Here is a 22,198-nt window from a genome sequence, read left to right as displayed (position 1 = left end):
CATTCTAAAAGGGGGCAACATTCTGCGCTTTTTAGCCCTGATCCCCAATTTGGACAACCTAATGTCAACAGACCTTGTATCAACTGAATTCGTATGCACTGAAAATGTATCAGAGAATGAAGTAACCTAGGCCACTTGGAGGTCAATCAAAATAGTCCGGAAAGTGCTGATGGAGTGGTCGACCTTTAAGAAATAGGGAATAAGGTGGATCCTACCATGATCCAGGATACCCTCTTCCCTTGCTATGCTCGTATCAAACAAGAGTCAATGCTTGGCACCTAAACACACACATTCAGTGCCTAAGGATGCTGTGGGAAAAATATCACCAAAAAAGAGAAGCATCCAGGGAACAAAAAAAGGGGCAAATTCAAACATAGTTGAGCCCTTGGAGACAGACTTGAGCTGGATCTCGAGAACCATAAACTGGAGCCCAGGACAAAATCTAGCTAACCATGTGACTTCCAAGGAATAGCTAAATGTAAATGTAGTACTTGTATAGCGCACGTATCACCGCAAGGGCATCAAGGCGCTTGTACGCATACCGCTGTGGAACCCTTCCTGGCTTTTCCCTGTGAAGTGTCCACTCCTGGGCACCCCCAGGGTGAAGCCAGGCATCCTAGCGCTGTTGGGGCCGTTGTGGAGATTAAGCAAGCTATTGCCCGGAGTTGCAAAGTGGGACCCATGATTAGAATAGGCACCGAGGCGAGAGAAATATCAGGTCTGAGGGAATTATTGCGCCCAAGACCCGCCGAGGCGGGTTTGAACCCTGGTCCCAGGCCAGACCTCTGCATTAGGGTCTGCCACTCTAATCATTGATTCAGAAAAGGGGGTGGTGATGAACAGAGTGTCTGAATTAAGCAGACCACTCTTACCCAGTCCAAAGATCAGGGCTTGATCCATCACCGTTATTTAGCTCACTGCCCCATCCCAGCTCAGAACCTGGCTATATGCAAATTAGTCTGTCCCTGGCCCAGTGCATCATGGGAACAGGGCAGACCAAACTACCAAGCCAATTCTTCACCAGAAAGGAGACAAGCTTCCGGGGACCGGTTTCTGCCATTCCAGGCGTCGTCGGCCCGGCTTGCTTGAATCCTGATGGAGCAGTGAGCAAGGGACTCATGTCTGAGTATACCCTTCCACGCTTATGGTGGACAAAATGATTCAGAAAAGGAGGTGGTGATGAACAGAGTGTCTGAATTAAGCAGACCACTCTTACCCAGTCCAAAGATCAGGGCTTGATCCATCACCGTTATTTAGCTCACTGCCCCATCCCAGCTCAGAACCTGGCTATATGCAAATTAGTCTGTCCCTGGCCCAGTGCATCATGGGAACAGGGCAGACCAAACTACCAAGCCAATTCTTCAGCAGAAAGGAGACAAGCTTCCGGGGAACGGTTTCTGCCATTCCAGGCGTCGTCGGCCCGGCTTGCTTGAATCCTGATGGAGCAGTGAGCAAGGGACTCATGTCTGAGTATACCCTTCCACGCTTATGGTGGACAAAATGATTCAGAAAAGGGGGTGGTGATGAACAGAGTGACTGAATTAAGCAGACCACTCTTACCCAGGCCAAAGATCAGGGCTTGATCCATCACCGTTATTTAGCTCACTGCCCCATCCCAGCTCAGAACCTGGCTATATGCAAATTAGTCTGTCCCTGGACCAGTGCATCATGGGAACAGGGCAGACCAAACTACCAAGCCAATTCTTCACCAGAAAGGAGACAAGCTTCTGGGGACCGGTTTCTGCCATTCCAGGCGTCGTTGGCCCGGCTTGCTTGAATCCTGATGGAGCAGTAAGCAAGGGACTCATGTCTGAGTATACCCTTCCACGCTTATGGTGGACAAAATGATTCAGAAAAGGGGGTGGTGATGAACAGAGTGTCTGAATTAAGCAGACCACTCATACCCAGTCCAAAGATCAGGGCTTGATCCATCACCGTTATTTAGCTCACTGCCCCATCCCAGCTCAGAACCTGGCTATATGCAAATTAGTCTGTCCCTGGCCCAGTGCATCATGGGAACAGGGCAGACCAAACTACCAAGCCAATTCTTCACCAGAAAGGAGACAAGCTTCCGGGGACCGGTTTCTGCCATTCCAGGCGTCGTCGGCCCGGCTTGCTTGAATCCTGATGGAGCAGTGAGCAAGGGACTCATGTCTGAGTATACCCTTCCACGCTTAGGTGGACAAAATGATTCAGAAAAGGGGGTGGTGATGAACAAAGTGTCTGAATTAAGCAGACCACTCTTACCCAGTCCAAAGATCAGGGCTTGATCCATCACCGTTATTTAGCTCACTGCCCCATCCCAGCTCAGAACCTGGCTATATGCAAATTAGTCTGTCCCTGGCCCAGTGCATCATGGGAACAGGGCAGACCAAACTACCAAGCCAATTCTTCACCAGAAAGGAGACTAGCTTCCGGGGACCGGTTTCTGCCATTCCAGGCGTCGTCGGCCTGGCTTGCTTGAATCCTGATGGAGCAGTGAGCAAGGGACTCATGTCTGAGTATACCCTTCCACGCTTATGGTGGACAAAATGATTCAGAAAAGGGGGTGGTGATGAACAGAGTGTCTGAATTAAGCAGACCACTCTTACCCAGTCCAAAGATCATTGCTTGATCCATCACCGTTATTTAGCTCACTGCCCCATCCCAGCTCAGAACCTGGCTATATGCAAATTAGTCTGTCCCTGGCCCAGTGCATCATGGGAACAGGGCAGACCAAACTACCAAGCCAATTCTTCACCAGAAAGGAGACAAGCTTCCGGGGGCCGGTTTCTGCCATTCCAGGCGTCGTCGGCCCGGCTTGCTTGAATCCTGATGGAGCAGTGAGCAAGGGACTCATGTCTGAGTATACCCTTCCACGCTTATGGTGGACAAAATGATTCAGAAAAGGGGGTGGTGATGAACAGAGTGTCTGAATTAAGCAGACCACTCTTACCCAGTCCAAAGATCAGGGCTTGATCCATCACCGTTATTTAGCTCACTGCCCCATCCCAGCTCAGAACCTGGCTATATGCAAATTAGTCTGTCCCTGACCCAGTGCATCATGGGAGCAGGGCAGACCAAACTACCAAGCCAATTCTTCACCAGAAAGGAGACAAGCTTCCGGGGAACGGTTCTGCCATTCCAGGCGTCGTCGGCCCGGCTTGCTTGAATCCTGATGGAGCAGTGAGCAAGGGACTCATGTCTGAGTATACCCTTCCACGCTTATGATGGACAAAATGATTCAGAAAAGGGGGTGGTGATGAACAGAGTGTCTGAATTAAGCAGACCACTCTTACCCAGTCCAAAGATCAGGGCTTGATCCATCACCGTTATTTAGCTCACTGCCCCATCCCAGCTCAGAACCTGGCTATATGCAAATTAGTCTGTCCCTGGCCCAGTGCATCATGGGAACAGGGCAGACCAAACTACCAAGCCAATTCTTCACCAGAAAGGAGACAAGCTACCCTTCCACCACCATAAGCGTGGAAGGGTATACTCAGATGTGAGTCCCTTGCTCATTGCACCATCAGGATTCAAGCAAGCCGGGCCGACGACGCCTGAAATGGCAGAAACCGGTCCCCGGAAGCTTGTTTCCTTCCCAGTATTAGAATTGGCTTGGTAGTTTGGTTTGCCCTGTTCCCATCATGCACTGGGACAGGAACAGACTAATTTGCATATAGCCAAGTTCTGAGCTGGGATGGTGCAGTGAGCTAAAAAACGGTGATGGATCAAGCCCTGATCTTTGGACTGGGTAAGAGTGGTCTGCTTAATTCAGGCACTCTGTTCATCACCACCCCCTTTTCTGAATCATTTTGTCCACCATAAGCGTGGAAGGGTATACTCAGATGTGAGTCCCTTGCTCATTGCACCATCAGGATTCAAGCAAGCCGGGCCGACGACGCCTGAAATGGCAGAAACCGGTCCCCGGAAGCTTGTTTCCTTCCCAGTATAAGAATTGGCTTGGTAGTTTGGTTTGCCGTGTTCCCATCATGCACTGGGACAGGAACAGACTAATTTGCATATAGCCAAGTTCTGAGCTGGGATGGTGCAGTGAGCTAAAAAACGGTGATGGATCAAGCCCTGATCTTTGGACTGGGTAAGAGTGGTCTGCTTAATTCAGGCACTCTGTTCATCACCACCCCCTTTTCTGAATCATTTTGTCCACCATAAGCGTGGAAGGGTATACTCAGATGTGAGTCCCTTGCTCATTGCACCATCAGGATTCAAGCAAGCCGGGCCGACGACGCCTGAAATGGCAGAAACCGGTCCCCGGAAGCTTGTTTCCTTCCCAGTATAAGAATTGGCTTGGTAGTTTGGTTTGCCCTGTTCCCATCATGCACTGGGACAGGAACAGACTAATTTGCATATAGCCAAGTTCTGAGCTGGGATGGTGCAGTGAGCTAAAAAACGGTGATGGATCAAGCCCTGATCTTTGGACTGGGTAAGAGTGGTCTGCTTAATTCAGGCACTCTGTTCATCACCACCCCCTTTTCTGAATCATTTTGTCCAACATAAGCGTGGAAGGGTATACTCAGATATGAGTCCCTTGCTCATTGCACCATCAGGATTCAAGCAAGCCGGGCCGACGACGCCTGAAATGGCAGAAACCGGTCCCCGGAAGCTTGTTTCCTTCCCAGTATAAGAATTGGCTTGGTAGTTTGGTTTGCCCTGTTCCCATCATGCACTGGGACAGGAACAGACTAATTTGCATATAGCCAAGTTCTGAGCTGGGATGGTGCAGTGAGCTAAAAAACGGTGATGGATCAAGCCCTGATCTTTGGACTGGGTAAGAGTGGTCTGCTTAATTCAGGCACTCTGTTCATCACCACCCCCTTTTCTGAATCATTTTGTCCACCATAAGCGTGGAAGGGTATACTCAGATGTGAGTCCCTTGCTCATTGCACCATCAGGATTCAAGCAAGCCGGGCCGACGACGCCTGAAATGGCAGAAACCGGCCCCCGGAAGCTTGTTTCCTTCCCAGTATAAGAATTGGCTTGGTAGTTTGGTTTGCCCTGTTCCCATCATGCACTGGGACAGGAACAGACTAATTTGCATATAGCCAAGTTCTGAGCTGGGATGGTGCAGTGAGCTAAAAAACGGTGATGGATCAAGCCCTGATCTTTGGACTGGGTAAGAGTGGTCTGCTTAATTCAGGCACTCTGTTCATCACCACCCCCTTTTCTGAATCATTTTGTCCACCATAAGCGTGGAAGGGTATACTCAGATGTGGGTCCCTTGCTCATTGCACCATCAGGATTCAAGCAAGCCGGGCCGACGACGCCTGAAATGGCAGAAACCGGTCCCCGGAAGCTTGTTTCCTTCCCAGTATAAGAATTGGCTTGGTAGTTTGGTTTGCCCTGTTCCCATCATGCACTGGGACAGGAACAGACTAATTTGCATATAGCCAAGTTCTGAGCTGGGATGGTGCAGTGAGCTAAAAAACGGTGATGGATCAAGCCCTGATCTTTGGACTGGGTAAGAGTGGTCTGCTTAATTCAGGCACTCTGTTCATCACCACCCCCTTTTCTGAATCATTTTGTCCACCATAAGCGTGGAAGGGTATACTCAGATGTGAGTCCCTTGCTCATTGCACCATCAGGATTCACGCAAGCCGGGCCGACGACGCCTGAAATGGCAGAAACCGGTCCCCGGAAGCTTGTTTCCTTCCCAGTATAAGAATTGGCTTGGTAGTTTGGTTTGCCCTGTTCCCATCATGCACTGGGACAGGAACAGACTAATTTGCATATAGCCAAGTTCTGAGCTGGGATGGTGCAGTGAGCTAAAAAACGGTGATGGATCAAGCCCTGATCTTTGGACTGGGTAAGAGTGGTCTGCTTAATTCAGGCACTCTGTTCATCACCACCCCCTTTTCTGAATCATTTTGTCCACCATAAGCGTGGAAGGGTATACTCAGATGTGAGTCCCTTGCTCATCGCACCATCAGGATTCAAGCAAGCCGGGCCGACGACGCCTGAAATGGCAGAAACCGGTCCCCGGAAGCTTGTTTCCTTCCCAGTATAAGAATTGGCTTGGTAGTTTGGTTTGCCCTGTTCCCATCATGCACTGGGACAGGAACAGACTAATTTGCATATAGCCAAGTTCTGAGCTGGGATGGTGCAGTGAGCTAAAAAACGGTGATGGATCAAGCCCTGATCTTTGGACTGGGTAAGAGTGGTCTGCTTAATTCAGGCACTCTGTTCATCACCACCCCCTTTTCTGAATCATTTTGTCCACCATAAGCGTGGAAGGGTATACTCAGATGTGAGTCCCTTGCTCATTGCACCATCAGGATTCAAGCAAGCCGGGCCGACGACGCCTGAAATGGCAGAAACCGGTCCCCGGAAGCTTGTTTCCTTCCCAGTATAAGAATTGGCTTGGTAGTTTGGTTTGCCCTGTTCCCATCATGCACTGGGACAGGAACAGACTAATTTGCATATAGCCAAGTTCTGAGCTGGGATGGTGCAGTGAGCTAAAAAACGGTGATGGATCAAGCCCTGATCTTTGGACTGGGTAAGAGTGGTCTGCTTAATTCAAGCACTCTGTTCATCACCACCCCCTTTTCTGAATCACTCTAATCATTGAGCCACACTTCTCCACAGCTAGGACTTTTATGCAGGACACAGCCACTCAATGGGTGGCCGAGCGATCTTTGTGACTGAAACAAGCATTGGTTCAGTAAGGGTACTGTATTCTAGGTTGCTGGCAATTAACGCAATCAAGACTACAATCTCGGTCATAATGCTACAACTGAGGTTGTAATTACAAACATCCCTATACACCCTTAAAATAGGCCAAAGGCTTCAAGATTGCTGGTGTAGGAAATCCTAAGGTACATAGAGGAAGAGCAAACCTCTAATTTTGTGGTGTCCGGCAACTTTAATTTACACCTCCTGGGATCTGCCCCTCCTGAAGAGCTCATATTAGCACAATCCTTACATTGGGATCTATCAGCCCAGGGCAGAACATTTTTATTTTATTTATTTATTTATTTACGTCATTTATAAAGCGCCTGAATGACCCCAGATGGGGTATCTCCGCGCTGAGGACAGCTGCAGGGACGGGCAACCAAATTAAAAGAGTAGTGTTTTGAGCTTTTTTCTGATGACATAACCGGCAAATAAATAAAACTTGCAGGCAACTCTTAGGTGACTTAGAACATTCAAGCATCCGAGCTCTTAATAACCAGTTCACTGGGGGCAACCTGCCGTCACCCTCCCTCCATTCAAACTCAACCAGCTCCACTCTCCCACTGTTTCACAATGTTCATGCATATCACTTAAGGGAGAAGGAGGATACCGATGATTGTCCACAAGAGGTGACCTTCTAGGCTGCCCCGGCCGCATTTCACCATACAGCAAGGTGCCTAGTACTGTGTTTACCAGTAACTATAATAGAACCTAACACTCTCCTTCTACTGCAGCGGCGCCTCTGACCTGAGGTATACGCGATTGGTTATTGCCAAAAACCGATCTTTTGCATGAATGTGAAGTAGCCAGGAACTGTTTTTAACTCACCTTTCCTGCATGTGCTGTTTTAACCTTGCGCCGTAAGCACACCATTTCCTTGCTCTCTCCTGCCACCGACCCCGGTCCGTCACGGCTTGTGCCGCTTGTACGGAAGGTCTGTTCTTGGCATTAGTACACTTCCGGTGGGATCACCGGAAGTCCAGACTGCCGTTTTAGTTTCTCCCTGCTCATTCTCTTTCAACCGGAGCAGGGCGGGGATGCGCGCAGCGGCGTTCCGGCGGCGCGCCAAAGGTAAGCCGTCTGCGCCCGTTCGCGCCTGAACGTCGCTAGACGCCAGGCCCCCTGCTTTAATCCCGGTAGTTTGTCTCCTATTTTCACTTCGATATATCTGAAAACATGACTATTTTTAGATATTCTAGTGAAGAAATTAAAAAGTTATACACCTCTTTGATTAAACCTACCGGAACTCTGGCATCTGAAATAGCCAGTTGTCCTCAAATTTCTCTTCCACACACACTGACACCTTCACTCACACACACATGCACACACACCCATTCACAACACTCACCTACAAATACACATACACTCATACACACATGCACGCACCAAACGGACTGCAGCTCTCTGGGAGGGAAGCCTCAGAGGTCCCAGGAGGGTTGGGACTGCTGCCTTCTCTCATTGGCAGTCCTTCGGTCAGCCAATGAGGGAAGGCAGAAGTCACTTTCTTGTTACAGAGTGACATGAGGCCAATGAGACTGCTGAGCCCACCTCATTCTGTGAGGAAGTGTCACTGATTGACACTCGGCCCTGGGCACTTCAGGACTTAAAACTGAAGTGCCCAGGCCCGAGGCTATCAGTGACACTCCCCTACATTCTGAGAGGGGGTTTAGAGGCACTTTTTTCAGACTGAGGAGGTCAAGCCCACAGGCCTGTGAAATCCTCAGCCTGGGAAAGTTCAGCTTAGGCAGCCCAGAGCTTGCAAATTTAGTGCATGTCTAGTTCTTGGTTGCCTGGCATGAACAAGAAGAGTGTCTGTCAGGCTGACAATTGTTCATCCTGACAGACACACTTCTTGTCTGGAAAAAGGTGTTGGGGTGGCCCCGCCACCCGTATGGACGAGCCGCGGCTGCTTATTTGGTCGTCTTTAGGTTAATGCTTCGTCAAGAAAGGCAAATAGGAATGTAGCAGCTATCTACTTTTGAGGTATCTTAATTGAGCAATTTAAGTATTAATGCAGATTGGCAATCTCCTCAATGGTATGGTTGTACGATCTCCCTTACCCCATAACAATGTTTTGGCTCTTTGTAAGAATGTTTTTTCCAGTCACCAGTATTGTACAATACATATACATTTCTTAATATTTTTGAAAAGCGTATTGTTCTATTTAAATGGATTATCAGGGTTCTCTGATGCTTGTACGGGCATTGGCTCATGCTTCACAGAAACATTTTTTTTAAATCCTGTGAAAAGCACTCTAAATATCGAAGTGGGTATGATGCTTGAACTGTGGAAAACAAAAAAATAACAATACTAGATCAGCCTCCGCCGTTCACATAGTGTTGTGACTACTATTTGAGGGTTTTCTGTATTGTCCATACATGCATGCTCAAAACGGACACCTTTTGACTCGGCGAATAGAACATTCACCTACCTCCTTTCCCATTCATGTGTCTCATTGTGTTTTAACATGTTCTTAATATCCTCGGTGAATGAGGGCATTTCTTCACCCAATGTATCTGTTATCCTTGCATGCTATCTCAGTTGACAGGAATCATCTTTTCATTTGGGTAGCCGATCATGTTATTTGCAGCACTGCTTTGAGCATCAACAGAGTTCATTCCTTTTTATTGAATGCAGTGAATCAGCCAAACAATTCTCGAGCTGAACCCACCAAAAGGCTTAATGAGCTGACTCATGACTCGTGTCAAAAACATGCAATTTAATTTTCCACAAAGTCATCCATTGCATCAATTCCTGGAATCATTATAACACCAAACTTCAAAGCACATTGTTTTTAACATGGTTGTTTAAAATTTCCAGCACGATAATCATGGGAAACATCATTTACTACGAAGGAATTACCCCGCATAACGTTTACCACGCGTCACTCACCACGAAAAGGTCTTTTCCACGCGTATGCTTTCAACGTCCGTCTTTACCACGCGAGTGGTATTCCTTCGTGTCGTTCTGCCTGTACGATCTGCGTGGGCTTGGGGGGGGGGGGGGCTGGGGGGGCTAGGGGGAGTTGGGGGGGGGGCTAGGGGGGGTTGGGGGGGTCTCCCCCCCCAAAAAAATACAAGCGGATAACAATAAATAAATAAGAAAACTTAAAAAACGAACAAGGAAATAGCCTCACCAACAAGGAGACGTGTACGTCATAATTGAAGTCCTTTCACAGTTTTGATAGACGTGTTTTGACGCTTGTTTCCGTGGTCGGTGGAAGAAAGGGCTGATGGGGAAAGACGTACAGGGGTCAGATAAGAATCTAAACTTTATTAATTATGGTATTATTTAAGCGCATTATGAAAAATATTAAAAAAAAATGTAAGGGAATCTGTTGTTTTTAATTGTTTAAAACATTGATCTTTTCCTTCGTACTGCATGTAGCCTATCAGCATCGTTATGTAAATTTAAATGAGACGTGAGATGTTTCGTAACGTTCATTTTGCGGAGTAAAAACATGCGTTGTCAAATGCTGCGTGGTGAAGACACATGCGAACTAAAGTTCGCGTGGTAATGCCATGCGTGGAACTTGTCTTCGTGGAAAAATCATATATTCGATAATCATACGTATTGGTTTTAAAAGTAATTTCTTTACTCCACTAATATTATTATAAGATAGTTTTAAAGCGTAAGTCACAATGTGAGTTGAATTCTCGTTGATTTACAAATATGCAACACTGCTGGATCCCTTAATAAAACCCCTTTTTCTGAATTTTTATACACAAAGCTATACATTTCTGTTTTTTTTACCGTTTGAACTTACAATTTTGCTCACAGTTTGCCTTGTAGCCATTTTCAGCATATCTACTTCCATGCACTGCATCTTTAATTATCACCAGGGTGAAACATTTTCTATTTTGAAATCTACATATGTATCCAGATGTAACAGTTGCCCAAGAACCATGTGCAGCTACTATGTTGCTACTTTTACCAACAATGCTTATCAACAGATCGTACAAGAGCTAGATAATTGAAGGAAAAGACTAGCGAGTTTTGTGGACAAGATGATTGAACAATTAAAATTTACATTTACTAACACTTGAGTCCGAGTTACAGTTCGTCTGCTTGGTTTGCCAAGGGCCACCTTTAAGGAAATCCTTTAGGTAACAACCTCTCTGCGTTCCCAGGGTGTGAAGGCTGTATCAGTCAGATTCACAAGTCTTTATTTGAGGATTTTATCTACAGCTCCACATATTCCTTTTGCCAGCAGCTCTAAATGCTTTGAAGATAATCATCACATGTGCAACTGCCAATTCCTCAATGCCAATTGTGGGCTTTTTTTGCAGATAGCGAAGCAATTCAACAAGTTTTTATAGGCTTGAGGCTAGAGAGGCAGTTATCTTGTCAGTGTTTTACATTTGTTGACTGTTAATATCAAGATAGAGTATACCCAATAGCACAAGGGGCTGGGGTACAGATCAGTAACACAACGAAAGATTGCCGTTTGGGCAAAATAATCCAACACGATAGAACACCTTTGAGCACTCAGTCAATTATAAGATCAGTCAAAGTACAGAGTTATATTCTAATCCGTGCATTGTTTTTATTCTTGAGAAAATCCACACGGAATCTCTAGGGAACACTTGTTTTATCACTGGTCCTTGTATACCACCTACGTTCTCAGGGCTACAACAGGTGTAAACACAGTTTTAAAATACATGTAATTAAATCTAAATGATCTTCCACCAAGGTATCTCTCCCCATGGATCTTACTGGAGGAATTGACAGGGTAACTGACAAAATCTCTTGAAACCCTAGTAAATAAGATAATAAAAGTAATTAACTGTGCTAAACAGCTACAAATCAAGTACAGGTTGCACCTAATTGGGATGCAATACCATTTGATCTAATGTAACCAATGGAACAAAAGTGATCACATGGGGGAAAGAGCCCAAAAAGTGAATAGCTCAAAACAAAAGTAAAAAGAAATCGGGCATAATAGCTTTCGAAATCTGAAAATCTAAGCTTTCAAAAGTTACCTAAAGTAAAAAATAATGTAGGGTGCCCTACATTTTACTTTTCTAGTTAAGTGCGCCACTCTAATAAGTACCAAACTTATCTCAAGTATTATAATATAATATGTCTGTGTAGCCTACATTTTATCAAACTTTACAGGTGCATATACCCCTGATTCGATAAAGGAATATACCATTATATACTCAGTTGTAGGAAATACTTCCATACAAACACTAAGATTCTCTACACTCTTTGACATACAAATAATCACAAAAATTACAAACTAAGCTCGTATCTGTCTCCTAACTCAACCTTACTCAAGAAAGTATTCCACCAAGTGTACATCCGCATATATGGCACATTACTTGGGCATCGTCTTGGTACTGGCGGTGAGCAACTATAGTAAAAAAACACTCACTCCCGCGGATTACCAAAAAGAGTACTAATGGAGCCATCTCGAAGCTGCAAAGTATTATCATAATCTTTATTTAGAGTCTAATTACTGTACAACATGGACTACAAGCACTCAATTTCCGCAAAACATGGCTTCCTATCATTATTTTCAAATACTGGAATGAAATAATGTCCCACACATAATTAACAATAGTTAATTTCTCAAAGAAATACACTTTTAAAACTATTTTATTGTCACATACTTTGAAGGACAATATTCTGATAAATAACTGACTGGAAGATCATTGACCACCTATAATAAAATCCTAATAAAAGCATATTCAATGCAGTAGATATTTCAAGTTTAAGTATGGCACCGCATCATATATTTCCGATCTGATCTCTTTTATTCACAGTTAGAAATGTGTCCTGTGTGTGCAGCCTTCGTGCACAATAAAGATTGAAAAATAACCTACCTGTTTGTTGGCTCTTCCATAAGAGGGAACTCTTTTGGTTTTGGATGTTAAGCGGCCTCCTCGGTCGCGGAAGAGCCCCGCTGTGAGCACAGCGTTCCCAAGGTGATGTTTCACTCGACATTCCCGGTGAGGCTGGTAGCGGTCATGCATGAAGGAATAACAATGCCACAGTAGGATTTGGAGGTGATCGTTAATCCACTGGGATTTTATTGACTGTTAATTGAGCATTGCAACACTGACTCACTTGAGTAAAAGAAGTGCGACTACATAGACCCGAAGGCCTGAAAGTGAGGCCACGCCCACTGTGACGTATGGAGCTAAATGAATGAAAACGGCACATAAGAAACAGTGTTGTGATACTTGTTGCCAACTGCCAAGAAACCGCATGGTGTATGTAGCGCTATATAAATATTTTAAATTCAAGGGTCTTATGGACTTGAAACGCGCCTGGCCTTGGCGTATGAAATTTGGAATGACACCTTTATCCTGTGTGTGCAGCCTTCGTGCACGATAAAGATTGAAAAATAACCTACCTGTTTGTTGGCTCTTCCATAAGAGGGAACTCTTTTGGTTTTGGATATATATATATATATATATATATATATATATGAACAAATCCTCGCCACACGCCACAAGCGCTATCAATATATATATATTCCATATGAAGATGCCCAGCAATTGAAGACACCCACTCAGCATACGTTTTCACCTTTAAATTCCAGCTTGCAGCAGCATTACATGGCACAGGATTCAAAGCGTCTTTTCGCGCTGCCACCTTGCGTGTTTCTGGGATCCATTTCCCCTTGTTCACAGGCTCGGTATACTGGGGCAGGAGCGTTCGCGCTTCATCTTTCAGGTGTTTGCAGTTCAAAGTACCGCCCTCCTGGGCGTGTCTCAGAAGAGGATTATGGATGTTGTAGTCCCTTGTCTTTCCTTAGTGGAGGCGCTGTTCCTATTTCTCCAACAATAATTCCCCATCGTGTCGCTTATTCCTCCTGGGCCAGTATGATGCTTTCCTCGCGCCTCACTGGAAGGTATGTTGCTCCTTATGGTGTCTGAATTCACGTCAGACACAAGGACCCGCTCCAAGCGGTGGGGTGTCTTCGTGACCGTGGCAGGCCACACTATATTCAATATGAAGATGCCGTGCAATTGAAGACACCCACTCAGCATAAGTTTCACCTTTTAATTCCAGCTTGCAGCAGCATTACATGGGACAGGATTCAAAGCGTCTTTTTGCCGTGTCGCCTTGCGCGTTTCTGGGATCCATTTCCCCTTATTCACTGGCTCGGCATACTGGGGCAGGAGCGTTCGCGCTTCATCTTTCAGGTGTTGTTTATGATCGACGTGTTGCTCTTTTGCTGAAATACAAATGGAATGCATAGGTGTTCAGAAAAGAGAATATTTTTTTCTCCAATTTTTGGTCAGTCTGTATGTATTTCTGTGAGCAATATGTTTGGCACAACTAGTGTAGTTTCTATGATTTACTGATTTGATCATGTAATGGTACTTTCGATGGCTCAGTTTAAGCATAAGCTTTAGGAGCCAAGCTAGACTCCTAGCTTTGCTCTCCCTCACCTCCATTAAATCTCCGGCATGACTGCCTATAAAAGAAATGCAGTTTGTACTTATATAGTGCCTTTTTAGGTCTCAATGAACTTTCCAACGGTCCTCGACAAGCACTCCTATTGAGAAGAAGCATGTATTCTCTATCCAGAAGTCAGTGAGGCTGAATCCTAGCTTCAAAATTGCAATTTAGTAAGTGTGAGAGGTGGGTGACTGCTAACCAAGGCACGTCTATAGTTCTCATCAAGTCTTACTGCAGAGTTTTGAAGATTAGTTTAACCAGGGTCAACTAAACAGAACGAACCAGTTGTACACTGGTGGTGAGGTGGTGACTCAACTAGAAAATGCTCTTCCAAGGAAGTAGCATTTACCATCTGGCCGAGTGGAGGTCCGGCTGCTATGTGGAGAGACTATACACTAAATTTGAACATGACTGGGAAAAACACTGAAAAAGAGAAACATGACTTTTGTTAGACAATGGTGTCAGTAACAATGGGCTCGGAGGAAATACATGGTGACTGACATACTTGTACAGTAACCGTATGAAGAGCTTGTCTGTCTTCCGAGTAGTTTGGGGGATGCATCAGCCATCCTTGTATCTATGGATCGCAGAAGGAGGCTCACAAGGTTTCTGCAAGCTATTGTCTAATACATGTCTGCATCTGCAGCACAACAGCCCTTCATTCACTTAGCCAACATACTGCTCAATGTCGTAACCCATTCTGTCGAACGATTTTCACCTAACATCGAATAAGGAAGAAGAAATTAATGTTTTTGTTAAAGGCAAAAATATTTTCGGCAACAATCATCCCATTATCAAGTTAAGGCTGTCATCTTTCTAACCAATTTGATTGTTAGACTGCTATGATTCAGTTAGACCAGCAATAGCTCCAAATTGATCCTGAAACTAGTATGGTAGTCATTTCTTCCATGTTTGTGTTTTTTTTCTATGACCTGTTGTGAGATGCTTCTTTTTCTCATTAGTGCTTGCCATTTAAAATCCAGGAAAGTCACTCCAAATGAACACCTGGATATCCTCCAGAGGTGAAAGCATTGCATTTATCTTCCTCATAAAAACTTCAAGATTGGATGTAAGAATAATAAACTAGTGGGGTATCAAAAGCATACAAAAATATATTACCCATGTATGAAAATACACATAGAATTACTTTTTGGTTTTAAAGTTGCATATTTATACATGCACTCAGTGTCTGTAACCTTGTCTGCAAATGCTGTATTTGATGCCATTCACATTGTTGTATCTTAAGTCATTCCATGCATAAGGTAGAAATATATCAAATATATCAACAAGCATAGGGCATCTGGGTCGTGTAACTCTCAAAATTGAGTCCAAAATCTGTAATTTAGCATGTGCTATATATGTTTGCACGTTCTTTATTGGAGTGATTAGTATATGTTACCTTGTGTTATTGCTTATAGAGTGCACGTTCACCAATGATTTCTTGGTGCTTTGCACATAGTATATAGAGACTTTACTGATTCATCTGTGCTCAATGAGGGATCCTTTGTCTTCTATCAATGTTATCGTCTTTAAATTCATGAGAATCCTGCATCCTTCCAATTAATATAATATGATGGAATCTGAGATCAAGGACTAATGGCCTCATGTATATGTTGGCGATATGTACACTCCATTGCAGCAGCGACGGAGTATACATACCGCCAACATGAAGTTTTGCCTGCCTTATTTAAATACCATCAAAACTTTGGTAGTGAGGGACAGTAAAAACCAAATAATGCTCCCTGGCAATCGGAGATGACTCCCATGGCGAGGGAAGCATTACTTTTTATATTTTCAAAATATTTTGATTATGAAAATTAAAAAAGACTACCGTGTGGGTCAAGATTGCATCATGCTGATGCAGGCCGGCACCAAACCGCGGATTGCATTGACAGGAACCTCCGAGGTTTTAAATGACCGTCTGCTAGGCAGTCATTTAAAAATTTGGCGGGCGTTCTCTCCGTCTTCGACACAAAAGCAGTTACTCCTTCCCCCTGGCAGAATGGCCACCCCCTGCTGAGATATAAATGAGTCCATAAGATCCTAACTTTCAAACTTAACTAATAAAATTGAAATGACCACAGCCTGCAAATGCACTGCTTTCATTTGTGGAATTCTATGGTAGCCTTTTAGCCATAGTGCAAATTCTATTTCCAAAAGCAAATAAAAGGGAATTTAAATGGTATTTTTTCTTTACTTTACAAACAATATTCAGTTTCTAGGTGGCAATTAAAAAAGTGACAGAACATGTGCTTTTAGATAGGCTTTGTCTAGGAATCCTCCATAAGTTAACATGTGTTCAAAAATCATGCACATATGATATTCTATATTTTTGATTTCTCTTATAATCTTAAACTAAGTTTACAAAATAAAATACAATGTTTTCAACGGTAGTCTAAAAGATTGGCCCGCTGTACGCACTCTCTCAGTACCATACAAATATCTGCTGGAAGGGGGTTAGTAGAGCACAAACTATGATCCACATTTTATTCTTTCCCATAACATCTTTACACTTTTTAGCCATTGCCTTGATAAAGTAGGTCTTGGGGGAATGTTTTTTATGTAGATTTCTTTATTGTGCTTTTTTGAACACAAAAACACGTAACATCTGACCACACACATAGCTTGTTCTTTCCTACCGCTGGATTATAATGTGATGCCAAATAATGAACTCTTAGCTTAAACGTCAGAGTAAATAGTTCTACTCCATACTAGGATTGTGGGCCGACTATTATCTAGGGGGTGTTTCACTGTGGGACAAGAAGCTTTCATGTGTCACTGAGGCTATCAATGCTGAATCTTGGGATAGTTATTCATTTTGCATCCCAAAACAAAATGATTTCAGCTTGCAGCATGAACTAGAGATTCATTCCACTTTTACAATGACGTGTGTTCCACCAAAAGAAAGATGCTGATGGCAGGTAAGGTCAGTTAAGTAAAGTTTATTCTCATTATGCAGGTCAAGCCCCGTACGAGCGGTTTGTCCAGATTCCTCCCCAACCTTAACTGAATAACCATTGGGGACAGCTAACACTCGAAAACGGAATACAGGATCATTTGGAACACAACACACCCCTTACCTTATCAATTAGTGAACAGTAAATTCCTAATGAAAACAAGGAATAGAATGAGCCTAAAAAAATAAAATACAAAAAAAATTATAGTTAAGGATAAATCATTAGTAACAATTACTAAGAAAAACAAAGCTAGTTCCCGAATCATGTAATATAATAGTCATTTGTAACTAATACCTTTTGCCAGAAAAAACGTCTATTTCACAAATCATGCAAGTAGGAAGGTTTAAAAATTCTCCTCCCTGACTTAGTGAAAACTTCTTTGTTGTTGTCCATTTTGATGATGTGAGACTGCGCAATTCGAGATGGAGCAATTCTAGTACTGACTTTGGTGCATCTGATGAGCCTGTCCTCTCCGCTCAGTAACACTCACCTGTGAATTATAAGACTGCTCCCTAGTAACATTCCCAATGTCCATGTGCCTTCTTTCACTTACCACATCCTCAGTTAACCAATAAAACCTTTTGTCAATAGGAGTACTCTTGTATGTAGTCATACTGTTGGCCTTCCCCTTGCCTACAGCCACTCTACTGGCATGCCAAACTTTACAATCACTTACTAAGGTAGCATTGCAGCATTGCACAACATCTTCTTCAAAGGCTCAGTACATTTTTATTTCGCCTTTCCTTACCAACGTATTTTTTTTCCGCTCACCAAATCACCTACACAGAGTTCCTATCTTTTAGTCCCATGTGTTTTGTCATAACTGGAGTCCTGCCTTTCCCTCATTTAACTTGTTCCTTACAAATTCCACTGGCACTGTTATTTCCTTCATTTTACTTAACCATCCCAAGTTGTCTTTATAGTGCAGATCTCTTTCCCTCATGAGATGGAAGGGTACATGCCTAAAAAAGCTATATTCTGTGAGCCTATATGCCCATACTGTATCCTTAATTTCTTTCTTGCAATTAAGGCTGATACTATGGGACAGTTCAATGATCCCTTTGATCACATAATTGAAGCATTCTATACAACCATTCCCCTTAGGATGATAAATGGATGTGGTTTTGTATGTAGTACCTAAATTCTTTGCAAATTCCTTGAACCTATCTGACATGAATTGGCCACCATTATCACGGATGATATTTTTGAGTAACCCTTCCCTGCAAAAAACGTATTCTAAAAATTCTATTATCACTTTGGTGTCTGACACATCCACCACATTTAACTCCGCCCATTTTGAGAAGAGATTAACCACAACTATGGCATATTTTTTCCTTCTCTCTGTATTCTGTACTAGTCCAAAAACATAAATTCCTGTCTTTTCCCATGGTGTCTCTGGAGCTTGGATTGGACGTAAAGGAGTCTTTAATGTAACTTGAGTTTTATCTGAGTTGATACACCGCGATCATTCTCGAACAACTTTTTCCACTGCTCTATCAATCCCCGGTCACCAGTATGAACGCTGTACTCCACTTTCACTTTTAACTATATCTAGGTGGCCTTCATGACACCAAGCAATAATCCTTTGACAGAAAGAATTTGATGACACCAAATGTCCACTCCTGAACACTAAATCGTTTTCAATGGAGATTTGATTCTTGACCTCCCAATATGCGGCTAAATTGCCAGCTAGTGTTCTTCCCTCAGGCCATCCTTCCTTGACCATATGCAAAATGTTGGTCAAAGTAACATCAGATTTAGTCTTATCTATCTATGTTTCAGTATTCACTCCTGCTTTATTCTTTGTCCCTAATGCCACCACCAGACAATCATTCCATTTATCAGGAGACTGACACACAATTGGTAGCGTAAGTTTACTCAGATGATCAGCAATCTTATTACACGCCCCTTGTACATAATGTATTTCATACCGGTAATCTAATAGGTGTGTAGATAACCTTGCAGTCTTTCGTGATGCATTGTTCAGTCCCTGGGTGGTAAGTACTTTGCATAAAGGGTTGTGATCACCGCAAAGGACTACCATAGATCCCCAAACAAATTGCTGGAAATGTCGGAGTCCCCGAGCACACCCCAGAGTCTTTCTCTTTATAACAGAGTATTTTTTATCCCCTTCTGCTTCAACGTGGGACAATGCTGCCCCAATACCTTTCCCACTGCATCAGTAGTCCTGATGTTTTCCGCACATTTGGGATCATGACCTCAGAGGAATGGTGCTTCACTAATATTCGTTTTGATCTATCAAACAGTGAATGGCAATCTGTGGACCAAAGAAAAGGACTTCTGTTCTTTAACAATTGTCTAATTGGATACATTTTGCTTGACAACTTTTAAACAAATTTAGAGTAGAACTCTGCTAGTCCCACATAAGCTTGAACTTCTTCTTTGTTACTCGGTGATGGGGCATTTTTAAATGCTGAAACCAGATCCTCATTTGCACCATGCTGTCACAACTGTTTTCCTGACCCACATTTGTGACCTTTCTCTTGCTTATTTTACATTTGGTAACTTCCGCTGTCAGTCCCTGCTCTTCCAGAACACTCAGTTCCACCTATAATGACTTATCATGTTGTTCTTTGTTTTTCCCCATGACTAAAAATATCGTTCTAAAAGAAGGTAACATTAACCACATTACACAACAGTTTGTACATTAATCTTGAAACAAGGCCGAAGCTAATCTGAAAGGAGCTCTTCTAAACTGGTAACATCCTGTTGGCATTACAAAGCTATCAGCTGTTTGCTGTGAGGGTGTAAGGACACCTGGTGGTAGACAGACATTTAATCGATTGTTGAAAACTAACTCATGTTCCTGGTTAATGATAATTCATTTATAGGTGGCAAGTAAAATTTATTGACAACTATATTCTTATTGAGCTCTCTGAGGTTGACGCAAAGTCTGATCTTGCCATTTTGTTTCCTACCCACCAGCAGGAGTGCCACCCAGTCTAAAGATTATACTTGTTCAATCATACTTTGCAGTCTGTTCAGTTCTGTAGTGACTTCATCTCTTGAGGTAAAGAGAATATTGCGGACCATGTGATTTTTGGGTTGAGCATCATGCTTTAGTATAATCTTAAAAGCGGTACAAAAGGGGGTGGTGATGGACAGAGCATCTGAATCAATCAAACACTCACACCCAGTCAAAAGATCTGGATTTAATCCATCACCGTTCTTTAGCCCACTCTGCCACCCCAGTTCAGACATGGCTATATGCAAATCAGTCTGACCCTGTGCCTTATGGGAACAGTCCAGCCCGAACTACCAAGCCATGTCTTCCCTGGACCGGAAACAAGCTTCGAGGACCGGTTTCTGGCATTCCAGCCGTCTTCAGCCCGGCTTGCTTGAATCCAGTGGCAAAGTGAGCAAGGGACTCACGTCTGAGCATACCCTGCCACACTTATGGCGGCCAAAAGCGGTACAAAAGGGGGTGGTGATGGACGGAGCATCTGAACCAATCAAACACTCGCACCCAGTCAAAAGATCTGGGTTGAATCCACCACCGTTCTTTAGCCCACTCTGCCACCCGAGTTCAGACATGGCTATATGCAAATCAGTCTGACCCAGTGCCTCATGGGAAAAGTCCAGCCCGAACTGCCAAGCCATGCCTTCCCTATAATCTTATGCACAAACCCTTGTAGCTCTCCTATGTTGCCTGAAAATACCTTGGGAAATTTTTTGACAAATAAGTCTAAAATATTGGATTCAAGCCTCTATGACCAATACTGGATCAGGACTGTTAGGGTCCAGAAGAATACGTAATACACCTCGGTCCCACCATCCAAGGACAGAAGGACCCTGTTCAGATACGTACATTTTGCATCTCGAAGCCCTCCCCTTAATTTAAAAATCCAGTTCTCAAAAATCCTAACGATTTCATGGGTTCCCCCGTGAAACTTAGTGGTTTGATGTCAGGATGAGATGATTCAGTTCTGAATATATTTACGAACAGTATATTCTTTACTTGTTTGTGGACAATGGTGTATTGGGATCTGGAGTCCGCCCCTAGCTATACTCGCACTCTGCCTGCAATGACCTCACATAAAGGTTTCTTGCTATGTTGCCCTTCAATTTCTAAAACGTCCTCATGTACACTTAATACTTTTACTTCTTTTTTATCTGATTCAATCACACACTCATCAGTATTCGACTTTTCCACAAGGCGTTTAACAAATTTGGATTTACGACATACTCTTGCAAAGTGTCCCTTTACATTTAGAACACTTCTGGTGAAATGGAGGGCACCTTTGGTCATGAGCTAGATGGTTGGGAATACCACATCAGTAGCATTTCCCTCTCAAGGCTTCCAAACGCCCTCCGCAGGTCCTTCTCAAATTGGAGTCTTTTATTTTTGCTGGTGTCTTGGTCGGGTTTCCCATTTGTTTTTTTTCTAAGTAGTAGATTTATTTACCACTCCTATGATTTCCCCTTTGTTGGTGTCAATAACAGATTTTGCGCATCTGGTGTTAAGGTCAGCTTTAGATACAACTGCAACAGCTTCTTTGAGTGTGGAATCACCCATGACCCATAATCCGTCTTGAATGTTGGAATTATTGGAAGGTATGGTAACTTGATCTCTTACTAGATCATCATGTAAATTGACAAATTTACATGTTAGAGCCAGTCTCTTTAGTGCTATAACATAATCTTCGATTTTCTCATTTTCTCTTTGTTTTCTGTGGTAAAAATGATTGTGGTAAATAGCTGGGCATATGGTGGCAGGAAAATTGGCATTTAGATCATCCAACGCATTAGTGGATACATTCCCTTCTATCCCTGATCTGTTTTTTTTTTTTGTCCATATGTTGGTATACTTTCAGACTGCCAGGACCAAGACAATGAAGAGAATCTACTTTTTCTTTCCCGCAAAAAAAATCTTCATCATCAAAATTGGATAAATAATTGTTCAAATATTCTCTCCATTCCTCCCATTTAATATAGAGCTCATCTTTTTTATCATGAAAGGCTGTGAAGCAGGCAGATTCAATGGGCTCATTTTGAAAAAATAATAATAAAATGAAAATGCAAAATAAAGGGAAAATGTAGCTAAAAAACTGAACTGTACAATACTAGGCACAAAATATTGCAAAACAAATGGTAACAGTTCGATACTTTGACCCAATCCAACATGGCAGATGAGA

General features: G+C 43.4%; 1 protein-coding gene across 1 annotated transcript in view; it reads left to right on the top strand.

The window, feature by feature from the left end:
- Nucleotides 1-22,198, top strand: part of RIMS2 (regulating synaptic membrane exocytosis 2) — a 1,857,427-nt gene that overhangs the window by 101,449 nt on the left and 1,733,780 nt on the right. The window lies entirely within an intron of this gene.

Source organism: Lissotriton helveticus, chromosome 4_1 (genome assembly GCF_964261635.1).
Source record: "Lissotriton helveticus chromosome 4_1, aLisHel1.1, whole genome shotgun sequence".
NCBI lineage: Eukaryota > Metazoa > Chordata > Amphibia > Caudata > Salamandridae > Lissotriton > Lissotriton helveticus.
The sequence above is the reverse complement of the archived record's forward strand: the minus strand, read 5'-3'. Positions and strand labels throughout refer to the sequence as shown.